Below are 7,875 nucleotides of genomic sequence, written 5' to 3'. Positions count from 1 at the left end.
CGAGGGAAGGGGGGCTGAAGTCGCAGAAGGGGGGAATTGAACTGGAAACCTCATGACAACAAACCCAGGAAGGAAACCACTACACTAATCCAACCGCGCCACCCACCCCCGCATTTTTTTTTTTTCTTAAATGTCAGAAACTCGGTGGACTCGGCAGACTCTTGCTGAGGTGGGACCGACATGGCTGTGCTACACTTGGTAGACGTGGTAGACTTGGTGCACCAACTAGACCTGCACACTTATGAACACCAGCCATGTCACCACTACGTCAGCAGGGGGCAGCACAGTCTCCACCACTTGGACTGGCCTATTTTTCACACTGTTTTTCACACTGGCCTATTTTTCACACTTTATTTGGATCCTTTCAACTTTTTTTTTTAAGGTAAAATCATCTGTGGACTCCATAAACATGAAGACCATAACTAGATCACATAGGTAGACAATCTGAGTTATCTCAAGCGTAAAAAATAAACAAAAATGTCATAAAAGTGATCAATAAGAGTTCTCTGTGATTGTGATTCTTGTATGATAATTAAAAAATGAAGAAGAACTCTTGGGAACACATACACAGTTGGATTGAATCATATCAAATAATAATACGGTGGTGATAAATGTTCTCCTCCAATCTTCCAATCTTCAGACACTGAACTCTGGAGTCTAACCACCAGCCACAATTTCCTCAACTGTGATAGGCCAGTCCAAGTGGTGGAGACTGTGCTGCCCCCTGCTGACGTAGTGGTGACATGGCTGGTGTTCATAAGTGTGCAAGTCTAGTTGGTGCACCAAGTCTACCACGTCTACCAAGTGTAGCACAGCCATGTCGGTCCCACCTCAGCAAGAGTCTGCCGAGTCCACCGAGTTTCTGACATTTAAGAAAAAAAAAAAATGCGGGGGTGGGTGGCGCGGTTGGATTAGTGTAGTGGTTACCTTCCTGGGTTTGTTGCCATGAGGTTTCCAGTTCAATTCCCCCCTTCTGCGACTTCAGCCCCCCTTCCCTTGATGCATTAGGATTACTATCATGTATATTTTACAGATGTAATATGATAAACAGAGGCACAACATAGAATTTGTACATGTTTATGCTGCTGGCACCATGTGATCGGAAGAACAACAAATCTTAATGTCATCTGTGTTGGTCCTTCTTAACACTTTTTTTTTTTTTTTTTTTAACTTTGTTGCATCTTTACATTTGAGTACAGTCATGGTACAGTGTTTTTTCAGCCCTGGTCCTCAGAGCTCACTCATGTTTTTCATGTTGCATGTTTTAGATGTTTCTCTGCTCCAACACACCTCTCATTCAAATGATCAGCTCATCATCAACCTGATCATTGGAATCAGGTGTGTTGGAGCAGAGAAACATCCAAAACATGCAGGGCAGTGAGCTCTGAAGGACCAGGGCTGAAAAAACACTGTACCATGACTGTACCCAAACGTAAAGATGCAACAAAGTTTAAAAAAAAAAGACAAGAAGAAAAAAAGTGTCAAGAATGACCAACACAGATCACATTAAGACTTGTTGTTGTTCTTCCGATGACATGGTGCCAGCAGCATAAACATGTACAAATTCCATGTTGTGCCTCTGTTTATCATATTACATCTGTAAAATATACATGATAGTAATCCTAATGCATCGAGGGAAGGGGGGCTGAAGTCGCAGAAGGGGGGAATTGAACTGGAAACCTCATGACAACAAACCCAGGAAGGAAACCACTACACTAATCCAACCGCGCCACCCACCCCCGCATTTTTTTTTTTTCTTAAATGTCAGAAACTCGGTGGACTCGGCAGACTCTTGCTGAGGTGGGACCGACATGGCTGTGCTACACTTGGTAGACGTGGTAGACTTGGTGCACCAACTAGACCTGCACACTTATGAACACCAGCCATGTCACCACTACGTCAGCAGGGGGCAGCACAGTCTCCACCACTTGGACTGGCCTATTTTTCACACTGTTTTTCACACTGGCCTATTTTTCACACTTTATTTGGATCCTTTCAACTTTTTTTTTTAAGGTAAAATCATCTGTGGACTCCATAAACATGAAGACCATAACTAGATCACATAGGTAGACAATCTGAGTTATCTCAAGCGTAAAAAATAAACAAAAATGTCATAAAAGTGATCAATAAGAGTTCTCTGTGATTGTGATTCTTGTATGATAATTAAAAAATGAAGAAGAACTCTTGGGAACACAGACACAGTTGGATTGAATCATATCAAATAATAATACGGTGGTGATAAATGTTCTCCTCCAATCTTCCAATCTTCAGACACTGAACTCTGGAGTCTAACCACCAGCCACAATTTCCTCAACTGTGATAGGCCAGTCCAAGTGGTGGAGACTGTGCTGCCCCCTGCTGACGTAGTGGTGACATGGCTGGTGTTCATAAGTGTGCAAGTCTAGTTGGTGCACCAAGTCTACCACGTCTACCAAGTGTAGCACAGCCATGTCGGTCCCACCTCAGCAAGAGTCTGCCGAGTCCACCGAGTTTCTGACATTTAAGAAAAAAAAAAAATGCGGGGGTGGGTGGCGCGGTTGGATTAGTGTAGTGGTTACCTTCCTGGGTTTGTTGCCATGAGGTTTCCAGTTCAATTCCCCCCTTCTGCGACTTCAGCCCCCCTTCCCTTGATGCATTAGGATTACTATCATGTATATTTTACAGATGTAATATGATAAACAGAGGCACAACATAGAATTTGTACATGTTTATGCTGCTGGCACCATGTGATCGGAAGAACAACAAATCTTAATGTCATCTGTGTTGGTCCTTCTTAACACTTTTTTTTTTTTTTTTTTTAACTTTGTTGCATCTTTACATTTGAGTACAGTCATGGTACAGTGTTTTTTCAGCCCTGGTCCTCAGAGCTCACTCATGTTTTTCATGTTGCATGTTTTAGATGTTTCTCTGCTCCAACACACCTCTCATTCAAATGATCAGCTCATCATCAACCTGATCATTGGAATCAGGTGTGTTGGAGCAGAGAAACATCCAAAACATGCAGGGCAGTGAGCTCTGAAGGACCAGGGCTGAAAAAACACTGTACCATGACTGTACCCAAACGTAAAGATGCAACAAAGTTTAAAAAAAAAAGACAAGAAGAAAAAAAGTGTCAAGAATGACCAACACAGATCACATTAAGACTTGTTGTTGTTCTTCCGATGACATGGTGCCAGCAGCATAAACATGTACAAATTCCATGTTGTGCCTCTGTTTATCATATTACATCTGTAAAATATACATGATAGTAATCCTAATGCATCGAGGGAAGGGGGGCTGAAGTCGCAGAAGGGGGGAATTGAACTGGAAACCTCATGACAACAAACCCAGGAAGGAAACCACTACACTAATCCAACCGCGCCACCCACCCCCGCATTTTTTTTTTTTCTTAAATGTCAGAAACTCGGTGGACTCGGCAGACTCTTGCTGAGGTGGGACCGACATGGCTGTGCTACACTTGGTAGACGTGGTAGACTTGGTGCACCAACTAGACCTGCACACTTATGAACACCAGCCATGTCACCACTACGTCAGCAGGGGGCAGCACAGTCTCCACCACTTGGACTGGCCTATTTTTCACACTGTTTTTCACACTGGCCTATTTTTCACACTTTATTTGGATCCTTTCAACTTTTTTTTTTAAGGTAAAATCATCTGTGGACTCCATAAACATGAAGACCATAACTAGATCACATAGGTAGACAATCTGAGTTATCTCAAGCGTAAAAAATAAACAAAAATGTCATAAAAGTGATCAATAAGAGTTCTCTGTGATTGTGATTCTTGTATGATAATTAAAAAATGAAGAAGAACTCTTGGGAACACAGACACAGTTGGATTGAATCATATCAAATAATAATACGGTGGTGATAAATGTTCTCCTCCAATCTTCCAATCTTCAGACACTGAACTCTGGAGTCTAACCACCAGCCACAATTTCCTCAACTGTGATAGGCCAGTCCAAGTGGTGGAGACTGTGCTGCCCCCTGCTGACGTAGTGGTGACATGGCTGGTGTTCATAAGTGTGCAAGTCTAGTTGGTGCACCAAGTCTACCACGTCTACCAAGTGTAGCACAGCCATGTCGGTCCCACCTCAGCAAGAGTCTGCCGAGTCCACCGAGTTTCTGACATTTAAGAAAAAAAAAAAATGCGGGGGTGGGTGGCGCGGTTGGATTAGTGTAGTGGTTACCTTCCTGGGTTTGTTGCCATGAGGTTTCCAGTTCAATTCCCCCCTTCTGCGACTTCAGCCCCCCTTCCCTTGATGCATTAGGATTACTATCATGTATATTTTACAGATGTAATATGATAAACAGAGGCACAACATAGAATTTGTACATGTTTATGCTGCTGGCACCATGTGATCGGAAGAACAACAAATCTTAATGTCATCTGTGTTGGTCCTTCTTAACACTTTTTTTTTTTTTTTTTTTAACTTTGTTGCATCTTTACATTTGAGTACAGTCATGGTACAGTGTTTTTTCAGCCCTGGTCCTCAGAGCTCACTCATGTTTTTCATGTTGCATGTTTTAGATGTTTCTCTGCTCCAACACACCTCTCATTCAAATGATCAGCTCATCATCAACCTGATCATTGGAATCAGGTGTGTTGGAGCAGAGAAACATCCAAAACATGCAGGGCAGTGAGCTCTGAAGGACCAGGGCTGAAAAAACACTGTACCATGACTGTACCCAAACGTAAAGATGCAACAAAGTTTAAAAAAAAAAGACAAGAAGAAAAAAAGTGTCAAGAATGACCAACACAGATCACATTAAGACTTGTTGTTGTTCTTCCGATGACATGGTGCCAGCAGCATAAACATGTACAAATTCCATGTTGTGCCTCTGTTTATCATATTACATCTGTAAAATATACATGATAGTAATCCTAATGCATCGAGGGAAGGGGGGCTGAAGTCGCAGAAGGGGGGAATTGAACTGGAAACCTCATGACAACAAACCCAGGAAGGAAACCACTACACTAATCCAACCGCGCCACCCACCCCCGCATTTTTTTTTTTTCTTAAATGTCAGAAACTCGGTGGACTCGGCAGACTCTTGCTGAGGTGGGACCGACATGGCTGTGCTACACTTGGTAGACGTGGTAGACTTGGTGCACCAACTAGACCTGCACACTTATGAACACCAGCCATGTCACCACCACGTCAGCAGGGGGCAGCACAGTGTCCACCACTTGGACCTATTTTTCACACTGTTTTTCACACTGGCCTATTTTTCACACTTTATTTGGATCCTTTCAACTTTTTTTTTTAAGGTAAAATCATCTGTGGACTCCATAAACATGAAGACCATAACTAGATCACATAGGTAGACAATCTGAGTTATCTCAAGCGTAAAAAATAAAATAAAAAATGTCATAAAAGTGATCAATAAGAGTTCTCTGTGATTGTGATTCTTATATGATAATGAAAAATGAAGAAGAACTCTTGGGAACACAGACACAGTTGGATTGAATCATATCAAATAATAATACGGTGGTGATAAATGTTCTCCTCCAATCTTCCAATCTTCAGACACTGAACTCTGGAGTCTAACCACCAGCCACAATTTCCTCAACTGTGATAGGCCAGTCCAAGTGGTGGAGACTGTGCTGCCCCCTGCTGACGTAGTGGTGACATGGCTGGTGTTCATAAGTGTGCAGGTCTAGTTGGTGCACCAAGTCTACCACGTCTACCAAGTGTAGCACAGCCATGTCGGTCCCACGTCAAGCAAGAGTCTGCCGAGTCCACCGAGTTTCTGACATTTAAGAAAAAAAAAAAATGCGGGGGTGGGTGGCGCGGTTGGATTAGTGTAGTGGTTTCCTTCCTGGGTTTGTTGCCATGAGGTTTCCAGTTCAATTCCCCCCTTCTGCGACTTCAGCCCCCCTTCTCTCGATGCATGAGGATTACTTTCATGTATATTTTACAGATGTAATATGATAAACAGAGGCACAACATGGAATTTGTACATGTTTATGCTGCTGGCACCATGTGATCGGAAGAACAACAAATCTTAATGTTTGATCTGTGTTGGTCCTTCTTAATACTTTTTTTTTTTTTTTTTAAACTTTGTTGCATCTTTACATTTGAGTACAGTCATGGTACAAGACCTTGACTTTGACTTTTTTCCCTCAGAATTCTGACTTTAAATTTGAAATTCTGATGTTTTTTAGAATTCAGCCTATTATTGTCTCAGAATTATGACTGTTTTCCTCAAAATTCTGACTTAAAACTTTTCTAATTTTTCTCAGAATTCTGATTTATAACTCAGATTTTTGACTCTTTTTCTTGGAATTCTGACCTTAAATTCATGATTTTCCCATTTTTTCCCCTCCGAATTCTGACTTTAAACTCACACCTCTGCCTTTTCCTCCTCTCAGAATTGTGACATTAACCTCAGAAGTGAAATAAGGATGTTCACATGGCTTCTGTAGCTGACACTCTGTGTGTTTCAGTGGATTTCTGCAGGTGTGTGCAGTGTTGTCGTAGTGTACAGTGAAGTCAGCAGCTGAATAATTACTGTACACTAATAAAAGGGCTCTTTGAGCTGGCCTGTTTCCAGACAGCAGGCCCCTTCAGTGTTTCATTACTGAGGGTGAATTTTCCAACAAGACGAGCCGAAACAAAACGTATTAAAAACACAAGCGGGGGAATCTCCCGCCGCGGGTGGAGACTGTAATTTAAAGGATGCCTTAATTGAGCCTCATTACCAGAACCAGCAGGTGGGTTTACATAATACCAACAGGGAGACACTACTGGGTACATCTGTGTGTGTCTGTGGTACACAAAAGCTATTTTTGATGTTGATATATCTTTTTATATGTTAATTAGTATTTACCAGTTGTTGTGGGTCAAATAAGGCTGGTATCATGTGAAATGTTCTGAGACTGATGCTGATTCCACACCTGAAATTCAATAACTAAGCAAGTCTTTACTTTTAATTGTCTTCAAGCTGGCGTAAGCACTTTATTTTTTGCTGTCATTAAGCAAAAGTTCCTAATAATCTTTGAGCAGAAGAAAACTAAACTTCTGCTCCTCCTCTTGGCTGTTTTTAGGCTTTAGAACATCCTCTGGCCAATCACAGGTCAGTAAGACAGCTGATTGTTTAGTCTCATTCCTGAAAAGTCAGTATTTGACAACCTGGAAATGAGAGAGTCAACCACCAAGAACTTTTTCTAGATAAAAAAATTGAAAAATAATCCAAACTCATGGTCCAACTCACATTTTCCTCAGGCTTTCAGCTGTAGCCTGTGGTCTTCATTAGTGGATGAAAAAAAATGAAAGAGAAAAATGAATGTTTATATAAATTCAACTGTAAGTTAATTAATTTATTTCTAATAAATACATTTAAATAATAATGCACTTGCACTTTGCCTACAGATGAATGTGTTTCCCCCTGTACAAAACATTTGCAACACAGATTAAAATATAAAGTGATCCTGAATTAACCTCCATGTCAGTCTAGACTTATATAGTAAAGACTTTGAAGGAATTTAATAAAAGTTAGAGAGCTGAACATTATGATGTCACAGTGAAGCTGACCTCTGACCTTCTGGATATAAAATGTCATCACTTCATCATTTTATTCTACTAGATGTTTGTGTGAAATTATCTATCTATTTTTTTGTGAAAATGTATTTTTATGTTGAAGGATTTATATACAGTGTATGAAATATATGTATAATTTATGAAATATTCTGGTTTGTTTTGATTTTGTTTTTCAAATTCTAGACACTAAACACTCTCATCCCAACAAGAATTCACAACTTTATACAATTTAAAAATGTGTTAAAATCTAAAACTAACAATACCTGCTTATAACATAGGTTTTAAGATATATTTTTTATGACAATGTTGGCCCTTTAAATCTGGGACACGAT

Source organism: Lutjanus erythropterus, chromosome 24, assembly GCF_056507025.1.
Source record: "Lutjanus erythropterus isolate fLutEry1 chromosome 24, fLutEry1.hap2, whole genome shotgun sequence".
Lineage (NCBI taxonomy): Eukaryota > Metazoa > Chordata > Actinopteri > Lutjaniformes > Lutjanidae > Lutjanus > Lutjanus erythropterus.
Note: the sequence above shows the minus strand (reverse complement) of the source record.